We start from the raw sequence: 12,936 nt of genomic DNA on the forward strand, positions 1-12,936 counted from the left end.
GGTTTGTTGACAGCCTTTATTCATATTCAGACTAGTCATGGAAAATGAAGAGAAATGGAAGAAATTATATGGCAAAGACTTGTCAATAGCCCTTAACTTTGCCTTATGTAAAAAGGAAAACATTAGATCATGTACTCAAGAATGGAGACATTGACTCCTGGCATGGTTCATGACTGAGACACAACTAGAGGGTCCAAGAAATGGCTCAGTGTTTGAGTGCCTGCCTTGCAGGCATGGCTTTGAGGCTCCCCAAATATGGATGGTGATCCTGGTAGTACTATTGTTTTGGATCCCTGACACCAACAAATATGTATGATGTCTGGTGCAGCACAATCTAGTGACAACAAACACTAAGACATAGATATCATCAGAAAACACCACAAGCAAATGTGTATAGCTCTAGGATCCCAATACTATAAAAAGAAGGAAAGATCAAAATTATTTTTCTTTATTTAAGTACACACTAGCAAAGCCAAGAGCATGAAGCATGCTCATGGTTTAATTCTCATATTCAGGAACAATCTTTGAAGGCAAATAATTCTGAATGCCTTACTTTAATGATGGATAACATGTAAGCCAGTTACTAAAATGGCAATATGAGGATTGCTATTGAAAGAGGATACTTTTACTTTAATGAACAGTTGCTGTCTGTGTCTCTCAATTTATGTGCCTGCACAATGAGCTTCATAAAACCTTAATCACTGGCATTGACTTACTCCAAAGAGTGCTCTCAACACCCAGAAGACTGAACAACAACCTGCTTGCAGGGCAGGTCTCTCCACATCTAATAGTGAGGTGAAAGTACAAGATGCTCCACGTCAGCCTGACTTCTATGAAGGAAATGCACAGAATCCAGATTCTTTAAATACAGGAACCCGACACCAACAACAGCCAAAGTACAATAAAGTTTCACTCGGACCCTAGACAATGACTCAGGGGTTGGATAGACTGGTATGCCTGGAGCCCAGAGTTAATCTTATGCCAATAAACTTCTGGGGTGAGGCCTTCTTGTAATCATGCTAAGGATTTTTTTCTTTTGCCCCATATTTTCTGGGCCTATGCCAACAAAGGCGCTTGCCACTTTCACATCTTTACTACTGTACTTGTCTTTAACATTTATCCTTTAAGAAAAAAACAGCTTACTGCACTTTAAAAAAATTTATAATAACTGTAGTAGAATGCTAGGGGATAGGCAGGGGATAGGAAGGAGGGAGGGGGGCATAGGGGATTGGAATGCTGCTCTGGTAAAGGGGGTGTTCTGTTTGTGACTCAAACCCAACTATATTTATGTTTGTAATCATGGTGCTTAAATAATAATAAATTAATTCAATAAAAACCATAATCAAACATAATGAATATGTTGGTTTATGTATGCCAAATGCAAAGTAGCAGACTAATTCTCTACCTCTTTTTATCAACTCAGTTTTAAAACCCACTCTAATGCTTCTTTGATGCTGTGTGTTTTTTTAGATTTCATCTAGAGGAAAAATCAGACACTTTGGTACAATAAAGAAACTCCCAGGTTCCCCATCCCAACCGCTGGACCTTCTTGGGACTCAGCACATGGCTCCTGCAGCCTGCCTCCTTGTCTACTTCTTTGTCAGAGAAGATCAGAGGACAGAATTGGTGTCTGACTCTGTCTGCCTAAAGGTCGAAGAAAATTGTGGCAACCCCCTCCAAGTAAGCTACAAATACTCTTGTAGCCTGAACTTCTTTTGTTTATTTGACATTGTCTCAATTGCCATGTGACAATTCCATTTGCATCTAAGGTTCTTTCTCTCTCAACTCCTTTTAGATTCATCTGTCTCCACGCAGAGATTCACACTCTCGCAGCGATACTATTTCTCTGACTTTGGAAAGTCGGTTCGAAGCATGGGTGGCTTTATCCTCAGTGAACTCTAAATTAAGTCACTTTCTAGATATGAGAAAAAATTCCATGAAAAGAGTAAGTCAAGTGACTGGTTTCTGGTACTTGGCAGGATTTGGTGCCAAGTGACTACCATGGTTGGGTGAAAAGTAAAAGGAAAGTTGCAGTTACACTAATGTTTGTCTTCTAAACAATATTGAAGGGTAGTAATGACAGCAGCCAGTGCTTGATGAATTTGATCTAACACTTTTACATCTATACACTTGTGTTTTTGTGATCCTGAGCACCATGTAATGCTCAGAATCTCTTCCAGCTTAGTAGTTTAGTGTTGCTCCAAGTGAACCACCCAGTGGTGCTTAGTGAACCACCCAGAGTGGGAATGGACCACGATTTCTTGCATGCAAACAGACAATCCAGGCCGTTGACACTCTCCCTAATCAAACACCTATAATATTATTCAAAGTTCACAATAGGAACCAGAGTGATAGCACAGTGGCAAGGCCTTTGCCTTGCACATGGCCAACAAAGGACTGACCTCACTTCGAATGCCGGCATCTTATATGGTCCCCAGAACTGGCCAGGAGTGACTTCCGAGCACAGATCCAGAAGTAACCCCTGAACACTCCTGGGTGTGACAAAAAAAAAAAAAAGTTCACAACATACCTGGACTAGAATTTCAATGTTTAAAATAATTTTAAATTGTTTCAAACATTTTAAATGTTTTGAATGCAAGAGGCGTTCTGCTAATGAAGAAAACTATAGCAGAAATATTGATAACTTAGTTGATTCACAGCAATGACATAACTAAGTGAAATTGTTCAGTTGTGTTCTCTTTTTGTTATGTATATATCTATCTTATCTATATGTATAGATGTCATTTGGTCTGTCTATCTAACTCTGTCAAGATTATATATCCAATCAATTTATACTACAACTTATTGTTTTGTACTTATGTACTTCATTGGTGGAAACAACAGAAATGATAAAATCTTGTTTACTCAGGGAACTTACAAAATGTAATTTGTTGATGCTCAGAAACACCTCAAAGTAACTCTTTTCAAGCCATCTACCTTCAAGTTATTTGTGATATTATCCTAGTCTTTAAGACTTTTTTAAGCTTTTATAAGAATAAACTCTAATCTTATTGATCTGCGACAAAGTACTTCTTACATTTGTGTATTAAAATAAATTTTCCTTATGTTAAAGGAGGTGCATTACTGTAAACTCTGAGGTTCTCATAGCTTAAGCATATTAAATCTACATGACAGAGATAAAGCGCAGCAGAAAAAAGAGACTGGTAGGCAATTTGCATGTCTCTGAATGTAGCTGAACTGGTCATTTTCCAATTTTCCCTTCCTGCCTTTCCACACATGGAACTCCTCCTACTGACAACTCAAAATTTCACTCAATCATGGTCACTAACTTTGATAAAGAATCAATATTTTTATTAAAAATACTCATTGAACATATACCCCTTTTTCTTCTCTTCTGGGTAGAAATTAAATAGAGGGCTCATGTAGGAAGTAAGAGATCACCGCCGGAAAGGAGGAAGAAATAGGGGTGCCTTAACAATAATACAGCCCAGAGGGAATTTGTCTTGCATGCAGCTGACCCATTGTGATCCAGGGCATTGCATATGGTTCCCCTGAGCCTCTCAGGAGGGATTTCTGAGCACAGAGCCAGGAGTAACCCCTGCTTTGGATGTGGCCCCAAAGCAAAAGAATACACAAAAGGAAATGGGAGAAATAAGAGAAATCAATTTATTTTTTTTCCTTTAAAAATGGAATGGCAAAAAAATTCAATTTATTTTAAAAGCAGGGCCAGAGGGTAGAGCAGAAATAGGTGTAGGGTATTTGTCTTGCATGCAGCTGACCCAAAACAGAGCTGAGTTCAATCCCTGGCATCCCATATGGACCCCTCAAGCCAGGACCGATTTCTGATCGCATAGCCAGGAGTAATTCCTGAATGTGGCTCAAAAAGAAAAAAATATGGGAATGGCTTTTTGCCTCACCTGGCAGATATTAGGATATAGTTTGGTGGTTCTTGTTTTCATTCCCAGTGGTAGTGGAGACACGACATGCTGGTGATCAACCCTGGAACTTCTTCATAGAAAGGGATATCTCTGAGAGTGTGACAGTGTCCCCAGGGCCATATCCTTGTTGCACTAGTGTTTTGTTGTCTTTGTCAAAAAAATGAAGGACAAGACAGTACAGATTATAGTAAAAAGTATTTATTCAACAGGATACATCCCAGGAATGGGTGCAGTGGCTTTGAAGACTCACATTTATTTGGAGAGTAAAGTCTCTTCATTAATGAGAAAACTAAGGAAATAATTGAAAAATTAGGGAATCATTTATTGGAGAGTATCATTTTATAGATTTACCCAATCTAGGTATTCCCCATAATGGTCATGAGTGTTGGTTCTTGGGCAGATGGGTGGGACGTGATTTCTTCTCTTAACAGATCCTCCAGTCTGCTCAGAAACATGACCAGGACTGCGGAACAGGCGGTAGCAGGAATAATGCCGAAGGGCTCTCCTCCACGGGACTCACTGTCCTGACCAATGTGCCTGCAGAGAACTCCCCACAAGACGGTAACTCTCTAAGCTTTTAGGAACCTGAGGGGTTTTTGCATGGAGGGAAGTTCCCAAACAATGAGAAGAGGGCCCAGGACACTCGCAGCAATACTTGTCCAAGTCAATGGTCAGGATGGTTCGATGATAGACTCTGGTGATGCTGGAGACCACATGCTGGGACCTGGCAGTACGTGAGATTAGTAGTGCCACATCAGGCAGTGCTTCGGGGCCTCCTGTGATATGGCAGGATATTCACTGCTTCGGATCATATTTGAACTTGGGGCTCTGTGTGTGCAAAATATATTTCTGACCCCCCAAACTATATCTGAATCTTTAACCTAATATTTAAGGGAATACCCGGATTTTTCTGACAATACACTCATTTATATCTCCACATACATGTTTGTGCAAAATATTTTTTCACTGAATTGTTACTTTACTGGGGCATTCTAAACTTATAGCATGTCACTTAGCACGTGTTCATAATACAGTCATTTCGATTATTAAATGTTCAGACACCAATCTCACCACCAGTGTGACCTTCCCTTTACCAGGGACTTTTATCCCAATTTCCACCACCACCACAGCCTGCATCCATGTAGGCACAAACAAATTTACCTCATATTGTTCATGACAACACAGAGGCAAATGATCGAAACTTAAGTCAACTAGGGTCAGCATAGGACATATTTTATACTTATTTTTGACTTCTCATAAATAAAAACTAATACACAGGGATAAGTAAGATAGTTCCAAGCTGTCACATGTGCTTGTCCTGCTTGACACAGATCTAAATAAACTAAGTTGCTTGGAGACCTCCGAGGTCCACCAGGAAGTGGTCAGAAGCGTCAGGTACTGCTGGGAATCTAACTCGGGGACTGTGTGGTGAGCATTGCCACTGACCCAATGACAATTCTCCTCTGCTCCAAATCTGTGACCTTTTCAAGTGCTTATTTAGGTCATTACCTTTCTTTAATAGATGGATCTTTCAGAAAAACTCCCAGACCAAAAAGACACTTGGAAGTGAAAATTAAAAAAGAAGGTACACCAACTTTCATTTTCTTTTCCTAAATTATGATGTCTAAACCTACATATGTGACATTTTCTCTCTTAGCTCATTGCTGTAAAAAGGGTGGAAAAGATTTGGGGTTCTGTGTTTTGGCTCTTCATGGACTTAGTCACCCAAGGTAAATAAACCCACACTTACTTACAAAGGCTTGATGTAAGTTAAGCACTTGCTCAGGAGGAACTTAGCTCATAAGGAACACAATAAATATAACAGAAAGAATGTTTTTTTTCTATAGGGTTCTTTTCCCAAAGGTCCACTCTGACTTTGACAGAATTCAAAACAATTAGGGATCAGAGCAATAATATTGCTTTGCATGCAGCCAGCCCACGTTTGATCTGCAACCTCTAGGTTCCTCCGGAGCCACCAGGAGAAATTCCTGCATTCAGAGCCAGGAGTCATCCCTGAGCACTACCAGGTGTGGCCCAAACAAAGAAACAAGCTAAAGAATTCTTATCAATCTGTAATAGTAAAGTGAGTCTTGAAAAATTGCCCCATCCTGTCAAGTTTGAAGAATCAAAAGCACTGGGCAGCCACCAATGTTAGAGTTTCTGATCCAGGAAAGAGAGTCCTTCCCCTTCATTCTACTTTCCAGGCTCTAAGCCTGAATCAGAACAGGCAACCTCAGTGAATCCACTTGCTCTCTGTAGAACCACTCAAGCTAAGGACTGGCCGATGCAGTGCTGCATCTGCTCAGAGAGTGCACGGAGGAGGAATGTCTGGAGCTTTTGAAACCCGTCTTATCCCCCACAAAAAACTTCAAATAAACAATGTTTAATTATGATGTATACTAGAGAAAGAGTAAGACTTGGGCAGTCATTATGACTGTCTTCCAAGATCCAGCAGTTGAGAATAGGACTTTCCTGCACAAATAAATTTGCTCCAGGGATACTAGTAATTTGAATTATATTTGGGTTCAGAAATCAGGAAGAATTTTCTAGAAATTTAAGCTCTGTGAAATAGAACAATTACCTTCTAAGAAAGAAATTTCCCCAAGAAGCTATTTCAGCTGGGTTGGTCATCATTCACACAAAAAGAAATGTGACAGGGGGGATTTTAAGGAGTGTGGGGAAGGTACAAGAGGGAAGCTGGACCCAATCTCTAACTCAAGTCTCAGCCTTTGAATCTGCACTTGACTGAAACTAATTGTATTTTCCTCTCAGCATCCACATTCAAACACGAGAAAATACAGAAATGCTGCTCAGATGGAGCCTTTCAAACAGAAGAGAGTTGCCTGGAAAGAGCTGCCCGAATTACACTTGGCCCCAATTGCTATAGAGCTTTTAATACTTGCTGTAACTTAGTAAAGGATCTGATGTCGAATAGCAGCTTCCAATCCAGACCAGCAGCAGGAGGATTTGGTATGTGTACAAAATTTCGAGGCAGAAAGATGTTGCTAGTAAGTCTGGCTGAATAGAATGAAGTTCTATCAAAGTTGGTTGAAGACAGAAAAGATGGAACATAAACTCTTGCAATTCTGCTCCAAAATTCAAAGTAGTTAGTGGCAATAGATGGTAGACAGTACACCAGTTTGTACAGCACTAACTCCCAGTATTACCATTAACTTACTAGGTAGATTATGTTCAGGTTTCTTTTCTTTCTAATCCAACTTGAGAAGTTGTCTCTTAGATCTGTTTCTCCTAAGTTCCATACCTTACTGTTGTGACTTTTAGTAGTCGTACGATCCTTTGTATTTCTCCATTCTGTAATCTATGATATCCCCTTTCATTTCTAATTCTATTTTTAGAGGGCTATTTTATCCTATATTCTTCTTTATTGGTCTAGCTAAGGACTTGTCAATCACATTTTTCCTTAAAAAAAAAAAAGCTCAAGATTTAATTGATTCTTTATCTTCTTGGCTTTTGAGCCACACCTGGTATACTTGGAGATTATCCTGGCTCTGTGCTCAGAGAGCCCTCCTGGGACTAGAACAATACTACAATGGTAGAGTGTTTGCTGTGTATAGTCAACCTGTATTCAATCGTGGTGTCTACCGTGATGATCTCTGAGCACAAAACCAGGAGTAAAACATGAGCACTGCCAGGTGTGGCCTGAAATCCAAATAAATAAGAGATCACTCCTGGTGGGCTGAGGATCATATTGAATATCTAGAGGTGAACCTAAGTTGGCCGCATAGAAAGCCAGTGCCCTACCTGCTCCAGCCTTCAGTGGTCTGTCGTTGTATTGTCTTCTGGACACTTTGGGGGAATCACTTCAGGCAACTAAATTGGGTATCTTGAGACTATTTATTTGTATTTATATCTTATATCTAACTTACAGTTTTATTTCATTTCTTGTTACTCCTTATCAAAAATGTGTGACAGTTTTTGTATAAAATAAATTCTGTATAGAACATAGTTAAAAATAGAGTTAAAATATCTGGCCTATTCTCACCCACTTTACAAGTTAATTCCATTACTTACAATGTTAGTATTCAAAAAATATTACCAAAATAAAAATTTCTATCTATTCATAAAACTACATTTTACATATTTTGTTTTATACATATGTTAACATTCTGAATCTTGCTTGAATATAGATTATATTTTAGATATAAAATTAAGAATTTTATTTTTTAATTTTGCTATAACATAACTTAAATGTGTAACTAGATGTCTTAAAATTTTAATTTAAAGTTAGCCAGAACACAGTACTCTATAATATGTTTTATATTCACTTTGTATTTTTATATTTCTAATTTATATAAGGACCTCCACATTTGGAACACTACAGACTTTCAGAAAACTGGTTATGGAAAGAGTATCATGTTCCCATAAGGTATTGTAAAACTTTATTTTTATTTACCTTAGAAGATATAAGACATATTAAAATGATAGTCAGTGTTCCTCTACACCCCTAAGAGTTCCTTTCTAATTAAGGATAGCACTGGCATTTGAAATAGAATAATTTGGTTAGTGGATTTATTATATTTATGAATATAAAAATTAGCTGAAAAATTAATAATTACTATATGTTTCAACAAATAAAGCTATCTTGTAGTCCCTTGCAACCTACATTCATCCATCCACATGTGTAGTAGTCTCTGACATATCCCTTTTCCAAATATCAGCTCCATGGGATTTTGGCTTCCTTTCTAATTTTGCAATGGGACACACTCAATTTATGGTAAAGCATGAATATCTTTCTATACTAAAATATTCTTCCGCTAGGTAACTAGTAGTTTATTATGATTTAAAGTAATGCATTTAGAGAATTTTATATTCAATCACAGAGACTCTGTTGTGCTTTAGTTGGTCCTTAAACTCAACTCTGTGAACATGGATTTAAATTTGTTTGCATGTTCTTTGTCTCAGGAGCCCATGGGGAAAACACAGATATTCTACTTCATCGGAGTTACTGTTTAGTTCGTTTTACATAATTAGGTTTAAGCTTTGAAATGTTTTTGTTTTAGGTATCAGGTGGATTTGACGTTCCCTGCTTTTTTAACTACATGGGAAATTCAAGGTATTAGCATTTCAGATAAAGGTAAGCAACTTATAGATTTACCAAATTAGGGAATTGTTTCTTAAAAAAAAAACATTGGTATTATTCATTGACCAAAAAGTATATAAGACTCATTATATCCCAGTATTTAAAAAGAAATATTTGGGGCTAGAGCAGTGGTGCAGGTCGTAAGGTGTCTGTCTGTGCATGCTAGCCTACGATGGACCAGGTTTCTATCCCCACGCAGTCCATAAGTCTCCCAAGCCAGGAGCAATTTCTGAGTGTATATCCAGGAGTAACACCTGAGCATCACCAGATGTGGCCAAAAACTAACTAAATAAAAAAGAAATATTTATGTCTTGAAAAAATTCCGTTAATATAATATTTTTTAAATGTTGGGCCACACCATATATGGCTCAAGACATTATTCTGGCTCTGTGCTCAGGGTCACTCATGGAGGTCCTAAAAGAAACATATATGGTGGTATGGATTGAACTAGGTCTGCCACAGACAAGAAATTGCTTTAGCTGCTGAACTATCTCTCTGTCCCCATGATACTTTCCCAGGCCATAATTATATGAGCAATTATTTTGACTTTCAATTTTACAAAATCAGATAAAACCCACTCCTTCGATTTCAGAGGGATTCCTGTGAAGGAAGAGAGAGAAGGGGAGGGGAAAGGACACGTGTTCGAAGATTTTTCTTTTCCTTGCAGTCCAGCTGAGCTGTCCGAGAGTCAAATGGACTCCAGGGCCCCAATTCACCTCGTGCACTGGCATCTCTTGTAGGTCTGTGTGTCACTGATGAGCTGCTACTGGTGGTGTCTGAAGATCACTTTCTGGTCATAAAGAACAATGTCACAGAGACATTTCCAAGACCCAGACTCCCGTGCCGACGGCAGTAAGTGGATGGCACCAAAGAACCCAAATCAGATGACATGTGGCACTAGATTCAGTCCCTGAGAAATCTGACCCAAAATTAGTGCACACAATTCACTTCAAGGCTGAGGAAACTGAGTAGCTGGTGTCCAAAAGACTTGGAATGGAGCAGGGGAAGAGCAGTGAGAGATTCTTTCACAATACAGCAGCCAGTATACCAAACAAGGAAGTTGAATGGAGGTTTGGATGAAAACAAACCCCATGCTTTTGTTAAAAAAACATGAGAGAAATATTTCTTAGATAGTTCCTTAAAAATACAAAAGAAATTGGTACAAAAGGTGAGCTTGGAGAAATGTGGCATAACTGCTGAATAAGTAGAAAGATTATAGACTTTTTTATTAATGTACTGGAAGTAACAAGGCTACAGTAGTGGTGGTACTTATGCTTTTTCTTTTCTTTTCTTTCTTGTGGGGTCACACCCAGTAGCACTCAATGGTTACGCCTGACTGTGTACTCAGAAATCACTCCTGGCAGGCTAAGGAGACCATATGAGATGCCAGTATTCGAAACACCATCATTCTGCATGCAAGGCAAATGCTTTACCTCCATACTATCTCTCTGGCCTGGTACTTACGCTTTTGAAAAACAAAATTACCACATCTACACCAGCAAGTAAATACCTAAGTTCAGTCATCACTGTCACTTCTAATCTGCCATGTCTCACCCTACCAAAAAAAAAAAAGAATCCCTTAATTAACTACTTCGTAAATTTTATTCTGCAGTCAACATCCAAGAGTTTCTTATCATCTGATGCTTTCTATTTACTTGCTTTATTTCTTTTCCACCTTATGTTACATGTGAGATAATCTGATATTTTCCTCCACTTGATATTCCTTAAGCATGATACCTTCTAAATTAATCAAGTTTGAACAAAAGTCAAAATTTCATATAGTTGAGTTGAATTCCATAGTATATTTCTTAAATACAGAAGAAAAAAGTGCTTTGTATTACAAATATCCAACTAAAGCTGTATTTATCAGTCACACACTTATTTTTAAAATGTCAACTTTAGATAAGGATATTATCTCACTTCTATCTCTTGAAGTTTGGTTCAGCTAAGTTCCAAGTCCTCTGAAGAAATTTAAGATGAACAAATGAAACAGGAAGTGTTATTCGATGGGAAGGGATTAAAAATAAGGCACCTCTCTAGAAAGAAGCCTCTTCATGGTTGTCATGCATGTCCTCTTTTGTGTTTATTACAGCTGCAAACGGAAAAAGAAAAAACAACCTTGATACAATCATCATTAACTACAAAATAACATGAAGATGATAGAGAAATTGTAACATACAAGAACAAAGGATAATAGTACATTACTCTATGACATGTGTAACTGCATTACGAATCTTGGACTTGTAAAAAAGAAATAAACATTTATCTCACTTAAGGAACAGTGGTTTCAAAATGTTATAGATAATAGAGCCTGATTCTACGCTAAAATTCGTATGTCTCTGTTCTTTTATTCTCTTACGAATAATGATCATAATTCAATACATTGTCAAAACAGTTTAAAAGAGTATTCTCAAGAAAAATATCAAGCTTCTTGGGGAAGGAGTGGAGGCGCAAGGGGTAAGTCATCTACCTTGCCCATACTAGCCTAGGATAGACTGTGTTTCCATCCCCAGGCATTCCATATGGTCCCCAAGCCAGGAGTGATTTTTGAGTGCGTAGCCAGGAGTAACCCCTGAGTGCCTTCGGGTTTGGGCAAAAATGAAACGTGAATAAATAAATTAACTGCATTAAGAAAAATCTCAAGCATACTCTCTGGCTCCATCCCAAGGTCCTCATTCGTTCTTGATGACATTCATGGATCCAATGAACATATAATGACTACATTAATTCAGGAGTCACAACAGAGCATTCTCTAAATATTCTGTCCCTTCTCTCTTTTTTATAAGTCAAGTGTCTGCAAATATCTCCATCTGATTGAGCTCTTTCATTTTTCTCCATCCCTAGTGATAATTAAATCATCTTTGATCTTATTTAAACAATCCCTCTCATTTCCATCTCTTTCTAGCATCAGAACTCCCCACTCCCAGGCCAGGCCGGGACACTGGCCTAGGGTGGGGCTCAAATCCCTGTCCTTCAGGCTTGGGAGGGTCCCTCTCCCTTCCTGGAGCAGGATTTTCAGCCGGCACGGATGGGCAGCTGGCAGGCCTCCCCATGTGCCAGCGGCCATTTGGTCCGGCCTAGGGTCAGGGGGGCCCGGACCTGGGTCACCCGACCCCCCTCTCCCCCATTCCTCCAGATCTCCAGGTGGGTTCCTGGAAGGAGTTGACGGGGCACCCTGGGTTTTCCCTACTCCCTGGCCAGGCCCGGACACTGGCCTAGGGTGGGGCTTAGGGGGTGGAGTTTGATCTGGTGGGTGGCAGATAGCTGCTCAGCTATACTCAGGCTGTCACTGAAAATTTCATACCAGTCTACATTTTGCAAACCACGCGGGGGCACTACATTTGCTCCTCCCAACCATCAGTACCCCAGATTTATCCTTCTTAACTTTAGTAACACATAGTTTTAATCTCTGACCTAAGACATACAGTAGTTCTAACAAATCCCAGAACTATTTAGGACACAAATTGAACACATATTGAACACATATATCTTTTGAATATTTTATGGGTATTTTCTTTAACTGATGTAACTTTCTATATATTTTTCTACCATGATGTTTCTCTCCACTTTTCATCTTGTCTTTTCTTTGTAAGCTGTTCAGTAAGGATTGTTGTTGGAACTGTCCCTCAGTTTGATGCCTATGATTGAACTATGTCATGGAAATTGCTGGTCTTGTTCCTATTGCCTCCAGATGCACCAATAACGCTTCATGGCATTGATCCTTGTTTGCATAGACACATTAAAATGGGAAAACACCATACATATAGATAAGTCCTTATCTAATAAATCTCAGTACAATGTACCTTACACCCTGAACATTGATATAATGACCTGGCACAGGCCTCAGGAGAATGGGCATCCTCCATTCACGCCGGAACCAGGCAAGCTATCTACGAAACATCCAAGGTCTTTTATAGCAACAGCTGGAAGCAGTCC

General features: G+C 39.0%; 2 protein-coding genes and 2 long non-coding RNA genes across 4 annotated transcripts in view; 3 read left to right on the top strand and 1 right to left on the bottom strand.

The window, feature by feature from the left end:
- LOC126008822 (uncharacterized) overlaps positions 1–9,993 on the top strand; it is a 60,684-nt gene extending 50,691 nt beyond the window's left edge. The window contains exons 2-3 of the long non-coding RNA XR_007495862.1: positions 8,921–8,994; positions 9,741–9,993. This is a non-coding gene — a long non-coding RNA (uncharacterized LOC126008822). The remainder of the gene's footprint in view (positions 1–8,920; positions 8,995–9,740) is intronic.
- The window catches only part of LOC126008810 (protein CutA homolog), a 484,819-nt gene that overhangs the window by 163,416 nt on the left and 308,467 nt on the right, over positions 1–12,936 (bottom strand). The window lies entirely within an intron of this gene.
- Positions 1–12,936, top strand: part of LOC126009380 (complement C5-like) — a 131,102-nt gene that overhangs the window by 61,928 nt on the left and 56,238 nt on the right. The gene's annotated exons all lie outside the window — the stretch shown is intronic.
- Positions 1,928–5,446, top strand: LOC126008827 (uncharacterized). The gene is made up of 3 exons (XR_007495867.1): positions 1,928–1,945; positions 4,331–4,460; positions 5,422–5,446. It is a non-coding gene; the product is annotated as an uncharacterized LOC126008827 (long non-coding RNA).

The sequence above is a fragment of the Suncus etruscus genome, chromosome 5, assembly GCF_024139225.1.
Source record: "Suncus etruscus isolate mSunEtr1 chromosome 5, mSunEtr1.pri.cur, whole genome shotgun sequence".
In the NCBI taxonomy this organism is placed as follows: domain Eukaryota; kingdom Metazoa; phylum Chordata; class Mammalia; order Eulipotyphla; family Soricidae; genus Suncus; species Suncus etruscus.